The 21812-nt window shown below is 50.6% G+C and overlaps 1 protein-coding gene across 7 annotated transcripts in view; it reads right to left on the minus strand.

Moving 5' to 3' along the window:
* LOC125952636 (nuclear receptor-binding protein) overlaps positions 1–21704 on the minus strand; it is a 55466-nt gene extending 33762 nt beyond the window's left edge. Inside the window, exons 1-2 of one of the 7 annotated variants that reach the window (XM_049682233.1) lie at positions 21625–21704; positions 16884–18937 (exon numbers count right to left, since the gene is read on the minus strand). The gene's annotated coding sequence lies outside the window, so the exon portion shown is untranslated. Of the gene's footprint in view, positions 1–13392; positions 13676–16883; positions 21163–21529 lie in introns of those variants that run through there. The other 6 variants (XM_049682232.1, XM_049682235.1, XM_049682236.1 and 3 more) reach the window with 6 other exon arrangements.
* Between the last annotated feature and the right edge of the window lie 108 nt (positions 21705–21812).

The raw sequence follows: 21812 nt of genomic DNA on the forward strand, positions 1-21812 counted from the left end.
ATGTCTTGGAAGCGCCATGCCTGAATCATGTCGAAATGAGTCAGGCAGTTCAGGTTTCCTCTTCCTTTGGCGCCAGTGAGACAGTTTCTTAATATAAGAGATGATTTGAGGTTATGAAGAGTTGGCGAACAGAGACGTGTGAAAGATGACACACAGACGAGGACCACTTTGGTCGCTGTCGTTTCGATTACAAATTTATCTACTCTACTCAGTAACAAGCAATGGGGAGCTGTTTCCGATGTGGAGATGAGTCAGTATCGCCTTCGTTGTCGAATGCAGATGACTGTTGAGTTGAGGGTTTCCATTGAGTCACAGAGGGCGGGTATTTGAGTTGATTCTAACGCCCTTTCGGACAGTTCTCAAATAATCATTTTCAAGAAGATAACGATGGCAGCAGCGAAGCTGATTGAAGTGTGCAGCGATAGTTCGATTAGCAAGTGATATGATTCCGCACTTCAAGTTCACTCATTTCAGGATTGTTCTGCGTGAGTCAGCATCACCCGTTTCGAAGGCCGAGGGGGGAGGGGGTCTAATCACGATGCAGTAGAACCGCAACCCTCGTCCTTGGAATGACACGTACACTGGAGCGACTTTAGCGCACGCCGATGTTGATTGATGGCGTTCATCAGACGAGAAACAGGCCCAAAGAGACCCCACTTCTCGCTAACACACGAAAGAGGAACTGGATTGTAATTTGCATAATAATCAAACAGTGTTTTTTGGCATAAAAACCACTCTAATCAGCAGCAGCTGTGTGGGTTCGTATCGTTTTAGGTCTCCTGTTACCCTGAAACACAGCATATAGTCGTCTCTCACACACGCACACACGCAATTAACAAAACGAGAAGACTTTGTCTGGAGAGTAGCTCGTAATGCACCATCTTTACGACGTGTAGCACCACGAACCGTCGCCCGATCATGGCCTTCGGACCGTGCGTCATCATCCGTGCGCGTTCCCCGCCGTAGCACCGTCGTGTACGGAAGTAATAAAAATCTAAATGTACAACCCCTAATCTACGGCACGGCAGCACGTCTTTGACTCTTCACGACTACTACACCTCTACTGGCCAATATAGTATCGCAGCCTTGCACCCAGCCTTTATCGCTCTGCCCTGCCTAGGCCGGCCGGCCCGGCCGCCCTCCGACTCCGTGGCCGGTTGGTAATAATTTTGGAAAGTCCTCTCCCAACGGGCGACGGAGGGTGGAACCGTGCCGCCGCCATGGGTTGGGTGGTTTTCCATTTCGTGCACCCCAAAAAATCGAAAGTCATTGCAGTCATGGGAAACAACAGACAGATGGAAGAACAAGACTGCAGTTTTGAAAGGAGCCCCGCCGGCAGGCAGAGCTTTGACCGCACGGTGCGGCGGCGCACTTTCCAAAAGGGAAAGTGTCAAACCGTCTTCTGCTTCTTTTGCTTCTTATGCATCATCAGCCAAACCGGAGGACCCAAAATGCAATTCAAACGACACGCACCGATAAGTTATGGTCCAGTGGAAAACGCTAGCTCGTAATCGTTCATCATTCTCTCTCCCCATCCGTCGATTTTGCAACAATTTGCCATTTTATTTCGCAATATGGTGACCGCATGGAGGCGCTCTCAGGCAGTGGTGGTGATGGAAATAATAATGGGCTTCCTGTTGCTGTTGTTGCCGTCGGTTGTTAGAAGGGAGAAATTGGTTTGGAAGGTTGGAAAACGTTGCAAGAGCAAATAATATAAACAAAAAAAAAACTGTCGAATGAAAGTCAAATTAACAAAACCACCAACACCACTCCAGGCACTGTGGCATGCCGGGATGGAGTTACTCTCTCGCTCGCGCTTTTCCCTCCCCACGGTCCTGAAAACTGCACGAACACGTCATCCGGGTACGGCGAAATCTGCAGCACACGCGTGTGCCATTCCGTGCGCCGATGAAGCATCATGCACGCACGAATGCCTCTTGTGCGCTCTCTGCCACAAGCATCGCCAGGGTGCGGTTTGAAGTGCTCAGCTCCCGTCCCTCCGCACCGCCATAAGTTATGGATATTTTTGGCACGCTAAACGGTCTCCTAAAAACCCGAAATCCATCCTTCCCACTCGCCGCTACCCTATCCCACCTTCAAACCGCGAAATAATCGCTGCTTTCCACCACACAGCACACACCTCACTCACCGGCAGATGAGAAGTGTAGACAGACACGATATACAATCTCGCGGGGCCTGCGGGTTTGGCCTGCCTATTTCTGACCGCAGGCCAAGCAGGGTCGACGGCACGGCAGTTAATTGATAAAATATGACGGCTTAATTGTGATTAAGCAGTCGGCAGACAACATAACCTCACGGGTGGTTGGCTCTCTCTCTCCCTCCACCCTGATGATATCCTTCTCCTCTCTCCAGTCACGGGACCTCTAGCATTTTTGCTCGCATCTCTCGGAGCGCAGCAGCACGCAGATCGGATCTTGCCCGGTGCGATGGAAATCAAGGTTTTTGGTGATATGATGCGCAGCGGGGTTAGATGGGGGGTGAAGCACAAGAGGAGGAGAAGCCCGTGGGCGTGAGATGAGTTGTTGTTCAACATATGGTGTGTGCGTGTGTGTGTGTATCTCGTTCGTGCGTCTGGAGCAGCAGAGCATATGGTCAGAAATGCAAAGAAAAACTAAAGACCGCCTGACGTTCGCTTGCTTCCCTTGGGTCATATACCGAGCAAACCTGGTCCGTGGAAGACTTATGGTACACTATTTGCTCGACATGGCACACTAATACGCAGGAGGAGGAGGAGGCCGGTTGATTCGTCGACCGGTGATCCACTCGATCCAGACAACTCGTTGCGCGTCGTTGCTCTTCCCCAATCTGGTTCCACTACTTTTGCGTCTTCGCCAACTGGGATTGAATGAAGAGACGTTTCCAATCGCCGTTCGGCCGAGCACGTGTCAAAGCATTGGCTTAGGAGGCGATGATATCTCGCGGGAGTGTGTGTGTGTGTGTCCAGTGATCCAGGGGGCTTTTGGCCTCAAATAAAGATCATTTATCGCCTGCTAGGTGATGTGTCTTTTCAAGCAATTCCTGCTCCATCGCGCTAGTAATAGATTATTTACCGATGGCTTCCAACGTTTCGGTCCGGCATGTTCAATCGATACGACGATCCATCATCAAGTTGTGTGAAGAGTGGAGGATTTGTTTGCAATTATTTACCAAAAGTGTCACGGGGGCTTTATGCGTTTCTTTTGGATTTAGAAGATTATTGTTTTATATTTATAGTAAATACTATAAACTTATCTTACATATTACAATTATAGCCAATCGAGCCCCCAAACATCTTGGTCTAGTTAGTGACGTGCTAGTTAATGACTTGCAATCAATTTGTCAACTATATCTGTACATCTATCCAATTGGTCTAGCCATTCCAGACCGAATTACAATTCCACCTAGCATATTCATAAGCTGGGAAAAAGGGCAACGAAAATTAAACTCTTGCATACGAACAATACTGCCCTATTAACAAGAAACCAATACATTAAATTCAACGAAGGAGAGAGTTGTGTAGAAATATGTGCAGCGGTTCACGCGATACCTCTCTGCTGCTGCCTAATCGGTCGCTTTAAGCATTACAGCCCTGCGATAAGATATCGAAATATATGCTGATAGTGGAAGTAGAGCATCGGAGCAGTAGGTCAGTGTAGCGTAGTGCATTTAAATATCATCGATCGCCACTATGGAAGGAAGCGAAAATATCTCAAAAAGGGTTGGAAAATCATTCTCACAAATCAGTGCCATTCTTTTTCACAAGCCGTGGCCACACGGGGCGAAAACTCTAGCGCAAACGAAAAAATTAATGTCAAAACGGTTTCGCTTAACCCTTACACGCTGTCAAACTTTTATACGTCCGCGGACTTTTTCGCTGAACCCTTGACGCTATCGAACGCTTTATTTACGAAAATGTAGGTTCTTTTCGTATTGTTTTTGCATTTTTAATATAAATATAACAGCAACAGCCACAATATCGTTAAAAACTGCAAAATTTATTCGGAAATCAACTTCAGCGGCCAAAACACAGATGAAAACAATACGTTTGACATTTCGGCATAAATTTTCGGGTTTTTACCCCTGCCACACGAAGCGAAAACATTTTGGCATTAATGTGCAAATTTGCGCGCAAATTTTCGCCCCGTGTGGCCACGGCTACAGAATGAGGGCATGGACTGAAATATTATCAGCAGAGTACTTTGAGATACGATTGTCCGATTGAAGCAACACTCTGGCCAATACTACCATACGGCCTGCTGAGACGTTGTCGCACGCTAAACTCTACACTATTTGAAGAGCAATCCATGAAGCGATTAAATCCGTTCATACACCACAAACATAATAGACACGATGTACTTCGCAAAATAAAATAAATAAAAGAAAGATCATCTCCTAACTGCATCTCTGGTTCCCAAAAACAGGTTGGTTTAATTTTCTATTTCATTAAATAGAAATGGAAAATCTCGATTCGCGAGCACCGCCAACCGTGCATCTGCCAATGCAAGCGGCTGCTCTCAATCTATCTCAATCGTGAAAGTCTGCCGCTGTTCGGTAAGTGGCGCCGCCGCCCTGCGTCACGTGCTAGTGCCTGCTGGAGTGCCTTCCCCCGTAACCCACACGTCACCCCCTGCAGAGTGATGCATCCCGCTACCGTATGGTGCAGTGCCACCGGCAACCGGTAACCAGCGTTCAGCGTTCACTTTTCCTCAAACAGATGCCGCCGCCGCTGACGCCGGTGGCTCTATTTCTGCGGTGGCCTGCAACTAACTCTGGTGCATCGCCTCCCCCCCGGGGGGAAAAGAGGGAGGGTTGGGTAGGTGCAAAGTGGAGTTGTTGCGTGAGCGGTGGAGAAATTTTCCCGATAAATCCACCCCGCCGCCATCCTCCTTTTCCTCTCCATTTCCATCATCCACGCGAAGCTACTGCTCTGCTTGCTTCGCTCACGGTTTATCATCCAATTTTGGACTTCTCGGAATGATGGTGAACGACGGCAGGCGAACGAGGAAAGCTTTAGGCGGCAAGCTTCAAGCGCAAGCCCGTGTGGTGCTACTGCGCTGCTGCTGTTGCTATGCTGGTAGGACCGACGGCGAAGACGACGACGGCTGGTGTGCTCGTAGGTGGGCCAGATCAGGTTGGGAAAGTTGGAAAAGCTTGATTGCATTTCACACATGGCTTGCTGCTGTTGGTGCTGCTACTGCTACTGCTCTGTGCAACCACAACTGAGTAGCGAGAGGAAAGCTGCAGCCGAGAGAGCCAAATGCTGCTGCGGTCGCTACACGCCGAGAGTGCGGGCAAAGATGATGGCGAGGAGCATCTCATCCACTGCTACACTCTCAATTGGCGATTCCAACGTTCCGAAAAGGGCATAAACTGTTGTCTTATGAGAATATAATGTTAGCTGCATCATCAAATGTGGTCTAGTATTATCAATGGTTATTACATAATTAAACAGAAGTTATTCCAGAGGAACATGAGATGCTAGTTCACGGCAATAGAGCCATGCTAGCGATATTAAATGTCAATTAATTCACCAAGTTATAAGCGGAAGCCATAGGGTCATAAATGTCACCATCGATGGTGTGAGACGTGACGTAAGGCTAGCTGGAGAGCCTTTTGGAGATCCCCCGTTAAATGTTTACCTTGGCTATTACAAACCTTTGCCCGTTTAGCGAAAGGTTATCATCGAAAGACCTTTTCCTAATGCGTGCATGCAGCGCAGTGAGTGAGTGAGCTGAAGCTGGTTCGAGATTGCATTTTGCTCGTTAGACGATAGTAGATGCCTTTAAGGCAGAGAAAAGTAGGAAAAAAAAAAACAAATACCGAAAGCACCAATATACAACGCAGTTTGTGGGAAATGTGTCTTGGAATTTAATTTTCTTGGCATTCCCTCCCATACCCTACGCTGGTATGATGGCGTTTTGCGATCCTCACAACCGAACACGCTTCACTTATCCTTGGCCTTTGCCTTCGACCGTAAATAGACTGCTGCGGGCTCCTACGGGCAAGTGTCATCGAAGCGTTGAAGTGCACTTTTTACTTCTTTAAATATTTGGAGGAACAAAAAACAATTGGAATTTGAAAACAATAAAAAAATATTCGCGAAACACTATTCGCGCAGCGCTACTATTTGCTAGATAGTGCGCTTTGAGAATAATAAACAAAACTAAGCGATGGCCGGCCACGGATAAAATGTGTGTAAATACGGGTTCGTCCCCAGAGATGGAACATGACGGCATGACCGTTCGCCTACGTCTGACCACCTACATGGAGTGTGTGGTTTCGCACAGAGGAACGCTAAAACAAACGCTAAAAAGCGGACGGAAAAACATAAGAGTGCTTCATAAATACCATTAGACGACAGGCTGTGGGACATCAAGGCGCAAGGACGGTGGTAATGCATTAGAGGACATGCAACATCATCCTAACCCGGACGACGCACGCCTAGACGTCGACAACAATGTAGTGGTGAGAAGGCGGTTCATATGTTTGCTGATTATTTAATTATTCCTGCATGTTTGCCCGGCAAACATGCTCTTTCGTTGCAACCGTCTGGTGCTGCAGCGCAATCGAAAGACCGTTTCTTTGTGTTAAATATAAAATGCAACCTAACCAAACCGGTAAAGGAAGGCTGGGTCGACAGGCGTCTGAGACGACCATGTGGACTGTGAAGCGACATCCACAGATAGTCACATCCCGTACAACGACGATCCACCCGCCAACATACACTCGTCGTCCGCTTGACATTTATACTTCCGCTGCGGATAGTGTCTGATCGACGCGTCTCTCTGCTGCATTTCCTCGTCGATCGGTTCATGCCCAGCTACGCATACGCCATATGGCGGTCAATGCACCGCGCGCTGCCGGCATGACACTCAGCAGCTTCGTGCGCAAGATTTATGTATTCCCAGGCGTGTTTCCCTGGATGGGCGTGATATACATGACTTATCAACGACTGCACCAGCACCCACCCATAGAGGGGGGAAAAGAAGAAGCAGGAGGTTCGGGGTTATCGACGAACAGAACAAGTACGTCGTGCCTGTGTTTAGTGCGCTTTCTGTCTCTGCTCTTTCGTGCGTCAATTGCTACCAACAGAACCAACAGCAACCGACGGCAACGGGGTTATTTGCCTACGTTCCGCTGTCGTCACTGCCTTGCTTGCTTGCTTGCTTCCTTCCTTCCTTCCTGGTCTAGACGTACGACGCTCCATTTCATCGCAAGAAACAACAGAAATAGCACTACAAGGAAAGAGCATAGAACGATGAACGATCGACGGTGCAGCCCGGCGCGGCGGCTCATAAAAACTTATTTAACACCGCAGCACACACACACAGTGCGCAGAGTCCCGCGTCCGTAGTCGTCACTAATCGCCGACGAGAGGCTTCGAGATTGAGTTATTGATCCGTACAAATCGCAAGGGTCACTGGAACGCTCGCGCGCTTGGCTGACGGATGTCGATCCGATCTAATTACGCGTTCTTGGCATGCCAATCACCGCCGCGGATGACCTTCGATACCTCTTCCCTCTCGGTGGTGCCCTCATGGTTACGACGATGCCGCCGCCTTTGAGGAGAAGGTTCTCGGGCTAATAGTCGTTCTTTTGAACGAAACTTGAGATTGTCACAGTCACTGAAATCCTCCTTTGCGAAATGATCGTCTTCGTGTGATTGGAATCCATTTTCTTCGCTTCAACTCATGTCTCACAATGTCTTACCAAGACATGCTCTACTGTGTTTGTCGATCTTTCGTTCTCGCTCCAGCCCCAAATTGACCAACGCGCGGGTCGATTGATTAGGCCCCCTGGGAGGGGGCAGCAGCATTTGATCTCTGTTTGTGCAACGATCAAACGCGAAAACGTAAACATTTGCGCACTACAAACACAACACACCAGCGGAATGAAGCTAATTTTAAGCAAAATTGGCGAAATTGAATTCCTTGGCCACGGACACGCACGCACACACACTTCACTGGACGCTACTTTGACCTTGTTAAACGTTCACGCCAGCTAGCCAGCCAGCCAGTTAGTGTGCTTCTGCCCACAGAAAAAAAAGCGAAAAAGCAACAGAAGACGCAGACTACACTAACCGCCACACCTACACCATCATTCTTTGGATACCTTCCAAAGGGTGCAAAGCAAAGCAAGGCAGGCAGGACCACAAAAGCACCGAAATCGTCCTTGCCAAGTCTAGACGTACGCCTTCATAAATCATGCGAATTCATAGGCTTTCCCCAGGACCGGACCATCCCCGTTGCCCTCGTTGACGACGCGCGTTGGCCAAGGATTTTCAGTGAAGGGACACTCTTGGTCCCATGTCATGGAGGAAAGACAGAGAGAGAGAGCTTTAGCCGACGGGGTGTGTGTGGTGTTCTATTTTCTGAAACAGAAATTAGCACAAACCGGACCATTCGGGTGCGGAGTTGACACACAAAACGCATCGAATACCGTGTCTGTATGTGAATCGGAGTAAGAAAGAAAGAGACAATCGAGCGAAAGAGCTTTTCCTATGGCATCGGGTTGGGTGGTGGGTGTGTCAGCAACCTCCCTCCTGCATTTGTCAACCCTGCCTCCCTGCTTCCCTTCCCTTCCAGCTCTAATGTGTGTTTGTGTAGCGCGCACCACCAATGTTATTGTGACGTTAATGCAAAGCAAACATTGTGACCGGTGGTCGGGAGCGGAACCATAGAAAGCAGAACTGCCGGGTTGGTTGGCTGGCTGACCCTCTGGCAGGCTTAGCAGTATAAGCGGATGTTTTCCGACAACATTACGTAATTCGTTGCAGGAAAACCACCACGACGCCCACCGCAGGCCCCCCTCCTCCCAATTATTGAATCAAAATTAACTCGATCATCGATGCTTGATGCATGGTGCAACGAGGGACCAGCGGGGAGAAAAGTCATCTCCAGCAAACCGTCGATCGATCACAACCATTTCGTCATCAGCACACTGGATGGCATCCAACGAGGACGGGTGGGAGCGCCAAATGCTGTGGTTACGAACCCATTTCTGGACCATCGATCGGAAGATAGAAGAACAATTGGCCCGGAAGGGCGGGAGCCGTTATGTGGCCTAACACGCTGGCTAAACGTATGCTAAATGACATTCCACATCGAGCAGCTTCGGCATGACAAGGTCGATCCGGTACAAAAGGACGGGAATTCAAAAGGATTTCTCGCTTGAAAGCTGCTTCCAACCGCCTGGTTGGGAGAGGCTGATAGTCTGAGCAGCAGCATTCCATTAATCACTTACACTGTACCGCACCGTTTGGCTTTCCCTGGCCTGGGCACTGGGGTAGATGGAACTGGCCTTCGAGCACACCGAGGCCAAGGTCACGCACGCGGTGGCTTCGATCGACCAGGCAGGCGAGGCGGCAAAGGTGCCGCCAAACTAATGATTCTAAGGAGCCTCCACCACCTGGCGCATGACGTAACAGAGCTGGTGGTGCCGAAAAATGCCCCACAAGGTTCTTCCTCCTCCCTCCAACCATTCCTCTTCCGGCTTCTCCACCTCCTTTAGAACAGCTGTCAGACGAGTGTCTGGTGCGTCGAGCGTTGCGTGTCGGAATCGAAAGCCGTCTGGGGGACACATACACAGAGCCACATTCACGTCTGGCTACACAGGATGGCCATATTTACATGGAAGCCCATACCATGCGTAAACTCCCGAGTCACTCATTATCAGGTTTCACCATTTCTCCTGCAAAACTACGAAGCGTTCGGTGTTGGTGGTGATGGTGCGCTGTCTGGTGCAAGGTGCGTGTGTCATGTCATATGGGCATACCGGCCAGACTACGGCCTACCGCGGGGGATTACAATTCAGCGCGCGATGACGCATCGCGAACAGCGTCGTCCCCATTTTTGGACGACGAGACATTTTCTTCCATCTCCAGCCACACGACCACATAGGAGTATGGCGTACGCCAACGCGATCAGTTGGTGACAGTGGTTCCCAGACGTCCGGAGTGATTCATCGCAGATGACCAACCGACTCCCACCGGTAGACTGGCTTTACCCGGGGCCGTTGGTGCATACTTTAGCAGGATGAATCAAAGGTATGCAAATCAGGTGCAGTAGCGCTATTGCAGGTACCGCGGTTCGAATGGAATATCTCGCCACCAGTCCACGGAGCACGCGAGACTACTGAAAATGTCCTCTCTCTCTCTCTTTGTGTTGTTCTTTACGGTACTAAAACGAAACAAAGTATGCAAAAGAATTATAGTTTCAATTTCAAGTAGTTGCGAATAAGTCTCCTCCGTTACAGCACGCACGTGCTTCCGAGCCGGTCTGTTCGGTTCGTTGACGACGTGGTACGGTGATGCCTACTGAGGTCGTCGGGTGCAAAACGGGGGAACGAGCATCAGTAGCAACATACCGGCAGCGCATACTAAGCAACATTTAGATTATGTGTCAACGCGAATGTGAACGGACAATGCTACTCTAGAACATCAGCTTCGGTAGCTGGCGTCTCCATAACAGTAAAACAAGCGCACACAGTAGGCCTTGAGCGTCGCCATGCCTTTATGCTCATTATGCGATCTGGTTGCACTTCATCAAAACCTTTCGCTGCACTCTGGATGCGTTTGAGACGCATGACTTTGCATATCGATTTGCACACGTCGGCAATGGTGTTGCTTCTTGTGTTCTTTTTCTTCTTGTGATTATGATAGACACCATTTCCACAATTGATTTGCAGCTCCACGGGAAATCATTGAACAAGGCTACTTCTCCCGCTAATTGACATTGACAGATGAAACAACTATACCTCTCAAGTCCGGTAAGTTCCACTAAAACATGTCGCTTATAATTGAAATCGCTCAACCGCAAACCAACCCCCTACACCCCCAAAACGTAACTGTCCTCAAGGCAACCCCATGGCCCTGGCCTGCGGGGCTTAGTGTGTTCTCTTTCAGTTCAAGCTTTAAAGTAGCAAACGTATTAATATCGTAAAAGCGGTTTTTTGCCCTCCGTGGGCGCGAACCACAAAAGGATCGGGAGGTTTTTCGCGGGCGGCACCAGCAGAGAAACCATCAATGACAAATGGAATAAATAATTAAAATGGCAAAACTGGCAGAAAAAGTTTCTCCAATTCCAACTCACCGACAGCCCTCACCACCGCCGCGTACACACTCTACTTTCCTCCCACCGGCGATGGCATGCCGAAATGTAATTTGATCGCAAAACCTCGTTAATCAGGAACTTGCGAAGCAGCAGCAGCAGCGGCAGCACCAAGGGCGGAGGCCGACCACCACCACCCACTTCGGCCCGGTCATAAGAACCGATTGGGGTTGGGCGACGATGCATGCCGCGTCCACAAACAGAGTTTTCTTTTTGTTTAGTCTAAACGAAGGGCGACCGTCGTCGTCGTCGTCGTCGTCGTCGTCGTCGTCGCCACCGTGCCAAGAACTTCTACTTGTCCCCGTCCGCACAGTGAATGTGCTGGAAATTAAATATGTTTATTTAGTGTATAAAGAACTCGAGGAGGACCATCACGCACACCAGACAGACGGTGTCGTCGAGGTGAGGTACCGGGGCGGCTTATGGGCGCAACGCGTGCACCGTCGCATGCCCGGCAGGAAACAGGTGGGTGAGTGGGTGAGTGTGTGTGTGTGCGGATGAGCGGTATGATAGCACTGTTATGGATTAACTTTATGCATACAAATGATCCAATGGGCTTCATCATCATCATCGGGGACCCACAACACATTCCTATCTTCCCACAGCCACAGAACGAACGTTCAGTTTGCTTCAGTTAGTCACAAGGCTCGCTGCTTTTCGGTGTCCCGTGCATCGGGGAGGCGGCCACGAGCGAGTGAAGGGTTGTGGTGTGTTGGGTTGGGTTGGACCTACTATTCGACCACGCAACTACGAATGGTTTTCGAAAAAAAACGCAAAAAATCACGTTCAAACCGCAACGAGTTAGAGGCAAGGAGTACGCGCGCCACTTGACTGTTGTACGTGGGGACATGCGATGGAGGGGCACGTGTATCGATTTCGTAAAAGCATTCAAAGCATATGAACCAACCGTATGGCCAGGAGAAGGAAAGAAGAGAAGAATAGTGGATCGATGGCGGGAGGGGATGTGCGCTTTATGAAGTAATTAACATCGCATCGCATCGGATGTCGCGTCGTCGACGTCGTCGTCGTCGTCGTTCTGGAGCTGGTGGTGCTGTCGTGATGCGGAAATCAATCAACGGGACGTGGCGGGCGTGCGCCAGTACACAGTCGATCCCCGCCAGGAAGAAGAATGCACTGCGGTGCTACGAGGTGCGATCGGCCATCGGGGATCTCACACATAAGCTGCTCGCGCTTGTTTGCTCATTTGATTGTTGTCTCGAAGGAATCCGGTGGATTCCGCCCCAGGTTGACGCGCCTTGGAAAGTGCTAATGCGTTGGCAACCCCTCGGGGCAGGTGTGAGTGAGTGTTTGTGCTTTTATCGTTATTGGAGCAGTTGAAGAGCGTTTTTGGGGTAGCATTTCATTTTCGACAATTTTAAATTCGAAAACTGTAATGTCTCCAATATTTGTCGTGTCTTCCTCAAACATTTAAAAATCTAAAAGCAACTAACCAATAGATTGTGGGCATGAAAAGGGTCGCCTTAGCAGTGCGGAATAAATAATCCGTTGCTTCACTAGAAAGTGTTACAAACAGCGATAATGTTGAACAACAAGAAGCTGGAATTATCACTGCTGCTAGTATCGCATTAATCTTCCAGTTGATCGTTGCTGAAGGATTTATGCTCAACCCATTCTGATTAGAATGTACCATTAAATGGCTTTTTGTGGTTATTGTTAACGAAAATAATAATGAGTTTAATGCACCTTACCGCATTGCAATATTTAGATTAAGAAAACGTTTCTAAAAGCTGTTTACAGCATTTAAGAAATTAAAGTAAACGTTAGTACCATAAAACAAATAAATAAGTATCAATAAGTATATAGTATAAAGAATAAATACAAATTTGAGAATCATGGTCTGTTGATCACCAACGATAATTCTTCTTCAAAAGACGAACAACGCTCATCGATGGTAGCTTCAGAGAAGTAAGTAAACCGTCAATCATCCGATTTTAATGAGGAGAGAATGCACGGAAATGTAACATCAAGTGGATGGAGCAAATACGTACAGTCAGACAAAACATTTTATCAAAACCATGATGAAATACATTGTTTTCATTTGTTTAGTTAAACGCTGTATTTTGATTCCACAAATGGCTTTTTCTATTGACGCTATACCGAGATACTGATACTGAATCGCAATATGGCAAATTCTAAAACGGATTTACGCTCTTTTAACGCACAGTATTAACGCTCCTTGAAATAGCGAATTGTTAACATCCTCATTGCAATAGCATTCTCCCATGTTGGCTATCAAAAGGCGCCTTCGGAAATCCTTACTCACTTCTTGATAAGTGACCCCTACATAGATGATGCACCCCCGAGATCGTCCGGTGCACCATCACCATCCGCAAACCTTGAGAGAACGTCCCTGGACGCAAGAATCCATCCATCCATCCATCCATCCGAAACATGAGTTCATCGTCGGTACCGTACCGTCGTTCATTGCACTTCCTTTATCTTCTTCTTACCTCGGATCCGCGAGCTCCGAGCTCACTTCCGGTAGCCATTCCGGTGACCACCCAGGGTGAATGCAAAAGCGAACCCCCGCGCGCGCACTCTAACCGTTCCACCACACCGATTAGTGATGCATTCTCCGTGGCAGACAACAGCGCTACAACACTACTGGTTCTCCCCGCGCAACCATGTATGTGCGGCGTCGCGGATCGCGATTGTTTACATCTTCTCACGGTGCCCCCTCCCCCTCAACCCAACCCCATCTCCTCTCGGGGCGCCATCAACCATACGATCGCCTCGATGATGATGATGATGTTCCGAGTGAAATAGGAAATCAATCACCTGCTGGGGCGCACGATATGCGCTCGCTGCGATCGTATGCGGCGATCGTATCTGAACGATCCCCTCCTCCTCTTCGCGCGAACCTCAACACAAGATGGCGCGCGCTCCTAGTTTGTGAAGTCAAGCAGGAAGACTGCGTCCGCAGTGCAACGGACTCGCACTATTGCCCAGCTAATGCCACGTCTATGCTCCGTCGGTCTAACGAGTCTGGATGTCCCAAGATGGCGCTTCGGATACCGCAGAAGAGAAGTAGCGTGTTGTGCGGAGTGTTGCAATGATTGATCGTGCAAAGAACTGGCCGCTAGTGGTGGTGCTGCAGGCAGGCAGCAGCAGCATACAAAACGGGAAAAGGAGACCGCAACGCATCGCATCGCGCAAAAGGCAATCCCGACCATAACAGAGCCGCTGCTGGGAGATCCAGCCCGGGTACCCGGCGGAGGCGAGATCGATGAACTTTGGGTCGTCGAGAGACGCGGCCAGCGTTGTTGTTGCTGCTGCTGCTGCGGGTTCCCATTCCCGGTGCCTTTTTTTTTCGCAAACTTTTAATGGATGTTCGCCATCGCGTCCGCGAATACCTTCGCGAATTCGGATTGCGATTCACATCTTAACCACCGTACCACCACCGGGGAGTGATGGTACACCCCCCACAGGCTTCTCCACCTCTCCGGGGGGGGGGGGGGGGGGGGGGGCTCTCCTCTTGGGAGAGAGAGCAAGAGAGAGAGAGAGAGAGAGAGAGAGGACCACACAAACGATCTTCTCCTTCTCCTCCTGCCTGTTCCTTTCACTCTTTAGATTTTGCAATCTAGAGCTGGGATGCGCTAATCATTCAAGCTGCTTCCTGTCTGTGTCTGTCTGTGTGTGTGTGTGTTTATGAAGGGGGGGGGGGGGGACCGCTCCAGCAACAGTGGAGTGTGTACCACCATCACGACGGTGTACAGGTGTGTGTGCCAGGAAGCGGGAAGACGCGCGGGAAGGTGAATGCGCACTGTTCCAGGGCCTCTTTCATCATCTGCAACCCGCAACGTGCGCGGCGCGCGTCCGGCATCTTGCGGCGTGGCTTTCAAATGCCTTTTTGCTTAATCATCTAATTTCGCGAACACGCTCTCTGCCTCTTCTGCTGTTGCTCGCTCGTTCGCTCCATCAATTTCGGTCTATGCTCTTTTCGCTCTTCTGTTTCGCGAGGAACCACACCACGGAATAGGAAGCGGGGAGAGGGGCGACGCCAGAGTGCGCTTTCGCTGAGAAGATCACGAATATCACATCGTGGCGCTCCTCGGATCGGGGCGTTCTGGCGATAGTTATGCTGAATTTGCGCAACCCAAAAGATTTCGCAATGTTGCTCTTGATTGATCTTACCAAAATGTTTGCTAATTTATTGGTTTTTCTATTGTTATCGGTTCCATCCAATGATCGATGGTCTTTGCGTCATTGCAGAGCGAATAATCTGAGCGATCCATCCAACGGGGTAGAGGAAGGAGAAGTCGACCAGAGTCCACGCACGGCACGTTTGCAAATTATTTTCGCAACTTTGGCCAATCTTCCCCCTCTTTCACGTCAGTCTTTCCAGGAAGCAGAAGGAGGAGATCGGGGGAGAGTGCGATTTCTCGTGCGCCGAGGCGAAAGGGGAATCGAACGAGGAAGAATAAGACGACGGAAACCACGAGAGCGCGTTTGCGTCACAGCAAGTTGGAAGGTTCGGTTAGCGGTGGTGGTCTGTGGCCGCAGAGAGGAAACAAATCGGCTGCACAAACAGCGTTACTGGTGCTGCGGCGGCGGCGATGCCTTGTGGTAGAATTGGTCGCGATCGCGCATAGAATTTGGCGCATTCGAGCTTCGAGGCCACCACACTGCTAACGATCGTTTTTCCGATTAGTCCGAAACAGAGAGAGAGGGACAGAAAACAGACAAACAAAAAAAAACTCCAAAGAATCAACTCTCTGATGGTGGTCTGGTGAAAATGACCGAGATACTAAAAGTGATGACGATGTGTTTCGCACCAATCTCGGTCGAGGCCGCGAAATTCGCACCATTCATCGCGGTGCGCCACCCCACCTCTGGTGCTGTGCAGAAATTGGCAAACATCTGGCCCGCACCACGAGGACACGGACATACGCACAGAGAGTGCTGCCGCCGCGTGTAGCGGCCATTGTCGCCAGTGCCCCCGGCCAGGCCAGGCCGGCCGACCGACCGTGTCATGATATCGATCGTTAAAATCGTTGTTCTCGTGAATTCTAAATCGAGCACCCCTCGAGCGTGCGGACACTGGGGCATGATGTGTTCCCCTCACTTTTTGTTTTTATAAACAAAATACAGGTACCCCCGCCTGCCGCTTTCCCCCCTTTTTCCCTCGTAAAAGATGGCCAACAAACCGATGGATCGATGATGACCAGAGCTTTAATTCCAGTAATTTACCATGAGCAATGCAGTAATAAAATGGAATGGCTGTGGAAAAGGTATTAAATCATTTAATGGATTTAACATGCGGGGTTCGCGCAAATTACGATACCGCGCGGTCACTGGTGGTACCGTCAGCCAACCCCCCTCCCCCAATCGAGTGATGCAATTGCGGAGGTGCGGGGGGGAATTAAAGAATTAAAAAGAATGTAATCACGTGAAATTCATATCGATAACGATCCCCCCCTTTACCGGGGGTGGGGGTCTCGCAGAAATTATCATTCTACCCCCGGGCCGTCGTTCTCCTATTGCGTTTCCGTGATTCATATTGCTCTTATCACACCAGTCACCGCGCATTGATGGCCCTCTTCCACCCGGGGTGTGACTAACGGGATCGGCGTTGAGTGGGATTACCACACACACTCTTCGTGTTTCCTTCCGGTGGCGAGTCAGGTCAAGATATCTTTCGGAAATCGGGGGCAGTGTGAGAGATTGCACAGTTACAGCCTGCTTCGATTAGATTAGTCGCCTGGCGCCGCACCACCACAGATCACATTGATAAGCAAGCAGCCTACTACTTACCCTAAAAAAGCTTTCGCTCTCAAACACCACACTTCCATTGAGAGTTAATTTGGGATTTCCAGCGATTTTTGCGACGACGGTGGCTCACTCCTCACCACAAGAGCACCAGGGATGAGAGGGGGGGAGCGGGTGGACGAAATAACACCCAACACAAACACGGGTAGGACAGACGGACAGTGCACCACGGAGCAGTGCAGCGGTGTGTGCACGTCGTTGCTATATCAACAGCTGGCGCCTCGCGACACGTTGCGTTTTCGCTGCTTGAGGATGGTGTTGCTGATGATGACGAGGATGACGATGATACTCGCTATCTCACTTGCTCCTGTGCGCGTGCTCAGGGTACTTTTACACCTTCTACTGCTACTACACTACTACACCGGAACACGGGGACACGACGCGATTACTCTTCCGCGGATTTACCGGAGGGGGCGGGCGGTGCCAGGTACGCGTGCACTGGCCACCGAACGGGGGCGAGGGAGGCTCTTACAAAACCACCAGACCCTCTCGACACGACACGGTGGAAAACCGGACCCGGGGTTGAACGCGACGACCTTGACGGCGTGACGGCGACGACACTCAGAACCGGGAGGGTGAGGGAGGGCGCGGTGTGATGGTGCGGCGTTATCTTTGTGACAGATTTTTTGTCACTCGTGCACCACACCTTCTTTCTTGTGCTGCTGCTGCTGCTACGTTCTTTATGCTAGCGAAATGTACGTACTAAACAACACACACAGACACACACACATGTACGCACAGACGCACTCACTAGTCACGAAAGACGTCAGCGCACGTCAGCGAGAAGAGCGTTTTGCGAAATCTCTTCCACGATTCGGACGAAGCGATTGCTGAGTAGGCGTCGAACACGTGCGTGAACGTCTCCTCCACAAAACAACAAAACCAACAACAACAACTGCGCTGTCAAAACCGTGCCTGACGACGTGTGTGCGTGGTGGTCGGTGGTCGAGAGCCGCGTTGTTGGCTGAACCAAGCAGGCGTTTGCGGCGCAGTGTTTGACGGAGAATGAAGAGAAAATGGAGGAATGCAGGTGGAAACTTTTCGGTTTGGAAGTTTTCCCCCCGCCTTTGACACGCTCCCGCAGGTGCGCTCTGGCGGATCCGAACGGACTGAGGGGAGAACTGAGAAGAAGATGACGACGACGACGACGACGACGAGGAGGAGGAGGCCACAAACCACGAAAGCACAAGTTTTTCACTACTTTTACTGCTTCTTCTTCTGTCGCTTATTCGTGTTCCCCCGCCTGCTGCTGCTGCTGCTGCGCGGTTGGAAGGGTGGGTGGGGTTTGCGAATTTTCGTCGTCCTCCTTCTCTGGACAGCGGGGCCGCCGGTCGTTCGGTTCGGGTCGCGGATTGTATCTTCTTGCACGACGACGACGGGGTTTGGTTGGGGGGTTTACGCTTTTGCACTATTTCGCGAACGAATGCGCGTTTCACTGACCATCCGCTGGTCCGGCAAAAACAAAGGAAAAGGAAAAAAAATGACAAAAATAAAACAACAACGAAGCACGTTCACGGAGGGCGCACCGGGGCTACGGTAACACTACGAGAGCACCGTGGATGGAGGGTCTTTCGCCAGGCGTCGTGGACGAGAATTCCGTCGTCCTCTGCCTGCCAGGAGGCACACACAACCACACACACACAAAACACACGCACAGAGCGCACGCACGACGAGAGGAACAGATTTTTGGCAGATGACACACTGCTACGACGCGGAAACCGGAACGGCGCGAAGAGACTCAGGTTCTGAAGACGCGGCGTTCGGTGGCGGGTTCTTGTGCGCGAATATCTCACTCCAGTGTGGTGGCACAAACACGTTGGACACACAGACTCACTCACAGACGACGGGGTTCACGTCGTCGTTCTCGGCGGAATCAGAGTTTGCTTTGCTGCCCGGCACGGTTTGCGTTCTGTTCTGCGATTCCTTCTCGTGTTCTTGCCGACGACGGCGACCAAGACGATGACGACGACGACGACGACGACGGTTACTGGTGTGTGGGGAGCAGGTAGTTGCACGTTCTGCTTTGCGTCGCTTTTCGCCTATTTAATATAAGGAAATTAATTCCACTAATAAATGAAAGAGAAACAGATTCTCAAGGTTATTAGACGAGGCACGGGGTGGCAGGAGAGGTGCCTGCCGAAGGATCAGTCAACTACAGAGAGAGAGGGAGGACTGATCGATGATGGTGGTGGTGCGAGGCGTTGATGGTGGATGGTCGGCGATCGTTGCTCTTTGCGAGAGGCAGGAATGCTGGCCAATGATGGTGTGGTGTTGTTCTGCCGATGATGGTGGTCGATGGAAATGAAGCTCCTACAAGAACGATCATGTTTCCTATTCCCCGGCCCCCGGGGTACAGGCCCGTTGAAGCTAACAAGCCAAAGAAGCGCAAGAACCAGAAGTGAGGTTTCATCACCCAACAAAGCGCCACATGGTGTACGCTCTCTCTCTCTCTTTCGTTCTCTCCCTTTTCCTAAGAAACTGGCGAAGGAGTAAAAGTAATGCTGTCGCCTGTCCTATAATCCCCTGTGAAAAGGGTGCTGAAGCCGGCTGATCGACTGTTTACTGGTCGCTGGCGTGCCTTGCGAGAAGATAACTGTCACTGCGATTCTTGGAGGAAGTAAAAAACAAACCGAACAGCCATGTTCGTGTGCACACATTGATTTAACAAGCCGTTTAGCGGAGTTAAGGGGCGTTCGATCGTATCCTCGACACAACCTCATCCCCTTCGCCGCCGATCCGGTCTCCAGATACGGGCGACCGAACGTTCTCTCCCTCTCTCTTTCTCTCTCTCTTTGGCCGGTGGTGACAAATACACCGAGTACAGTCCGGTCCTAGAGATGGCCGTACACAACAAGCACCACTTTAGAACAACGTGCTCAGCAGCATGAGGAGCGACGAGGCAGAACCACCACCATTGCGCGAGCGGGGGGCATCGAAACAGGAGGGGATAGTGGGGGCTGCAGTCCACTACTGTATGGTGTCGTGCTTTTGGCGCTAGACCCACGGTATCCATTGCGATGTTATAAACGATCATTGCTGAACTAAACTGGTCGAAACATTTAGCGAACTAAATACGTTGTTCACTTAAAGAAAGAATCACAGTAAGCGTGTGTTCCTTTATAGCAGAAATGTGCAAGAAACTAGAACGAAAAGCAAAATACATTAAATTAACTCTTCCAACATGTCCCCACTGGTGCTCTCGGTCGGCAATGGAAAGTATCGATGCCGTTTCGAATCCTCCCATCAAAGGTGTGCATTGCACGGGAAAGGAAAAGGGGCAACCTCGGCAGCTGTTCAATTAAGGATCCCGTCCTGGCATCTGCCAATCCCATCGGGAGAGCGAGAGAGAGAGAAAGAGACAAAAGACAGTCGTCAGGTTGGCTCGGTGAACTCGGTGGGTGCTGTCCCGAGGCCAGTGCTACTGCTGTCACTGGTTTGCCTTCCTAGCAACAAATAGGGCAAAACAGGCTTCCTCCTCCGATTCTCAGGAAATCTTGTTTCGATGCGGAGTGCGTGCGACCGTGGGATTGAATCATCCATCGGTCCTTCCGACGGGGGAGGGACGGTGTCCCGGGGTGCTGCCAGACGTACGCACATTCTTGCGTCTAGAAGACACCGCCGCCGGCGACGGTCGCTGTCCTTTTCCCACCGTGATGCGCTGCTGCACACCAACCCAGAGACCGTAGATCGTCGCGTTGTGTGTGCGCACCTTTTTGTAGCAGCTCGCTCTCTTTCTCTTTCTCTCGTCCAGACGCCCGCAATTAGACGCCTGGGCATTCGCAACCCACGGAATGACCACTGTGCCCAAGGGCCCAAAGATATCGGCGTTGCACCTGCAGGGCATCAAATCCGTGGTGATCCAACTGAAGCGTATTCTAAACACAGCTAAACTTCCTTCTTCCGCCATAAACAATCGAACCATCCAGTTGCACAATAGCGCCGTCGATTGCATTCCGCGCACAAATGCAATCAGTTCTGTGAGACGGAGAGGGGTGCCAGAAGAGAGTCGGTTGCATTTGAAGGAAGGCAGAAAAAGGAGCAAGACACGGACTGACGGACGGACGGATGTTCCTGTCGGCAGCAGGATACTCCTGTTGAAACCGGATCAACACAGACACACCGTTCCGCACACATACAGGCGAGCGCGTACACGGCACACACACACAGCCAAGGGAGCAGGCGCGAACCGTACAGCACGAAGCTGCTAGGAAATAGAACCGTTTTTTCGTGCTCCGTCATGCAGCCCGTCGCCCCGGACCACACCGCTAATGTTCCGTACCGTAGTCCCAGAGCACCACACCACACAGCACAGCGAGACGAGCATAAATGCCACCCAATTTTACTCTGCGGTTCCGCGTTCCTCAACCTTGCTAGCGCCTCCCCGTCTTCTTATCTTCTTCGACGCAAAGACCGCGTCCGCGTTCCCCAGCCTCCTGCGATTGACGGTTGACGACTTCCACGAAGAAGAAGCAGCCAACTCCTTCTCCTCCTCCTTCCCTCTATCGTTATCATCCGGCATCATCGGAGGAAAGCGTGTTGTTCCGGCACCAGCCACCAGCCACCACCACCAGCCGTCCTTCGCCCACCAACGGCGGTAGTCTCTCTTCGTATTTCTGGGAAGCCCGCAGCACCTCACAGATCGCTGACACATAAAAGTTATCGCAGCACCAAGCACTTCTGAAAGGCTAGAAAAACGGAGCGGAATCTCACGGAAGGAACCACGCACCAGAAATCTTGGGAAAAATCCGTACTCGCGCACACGTACTTTCAGAATCGGGCCGCACGAATTTTGCACCAAGTATCGACACCAAGGTACTTTAAACAGGTAGCTTCAAGCAGAACAAAACCCCGAATGGATTTTAGAAAAAACTTCAGAGTTTGACATTCGGGTAAATGTTTGTAAACATAAATTCA

The sequence above is a fragment of the Anopheles darlingi genome, chromosome 2 (assembly GCF_943734745.1).
Source record: "Anopheles darlingi chromosome 2, idAnoDarlMG_H_01, whole genome shotgun sequence".
NCBI lineage: Eukaryota > Metazoa > Arthropoda > Insecta > Diptera > Culicidae > Anopheles > Anopheles darlingi.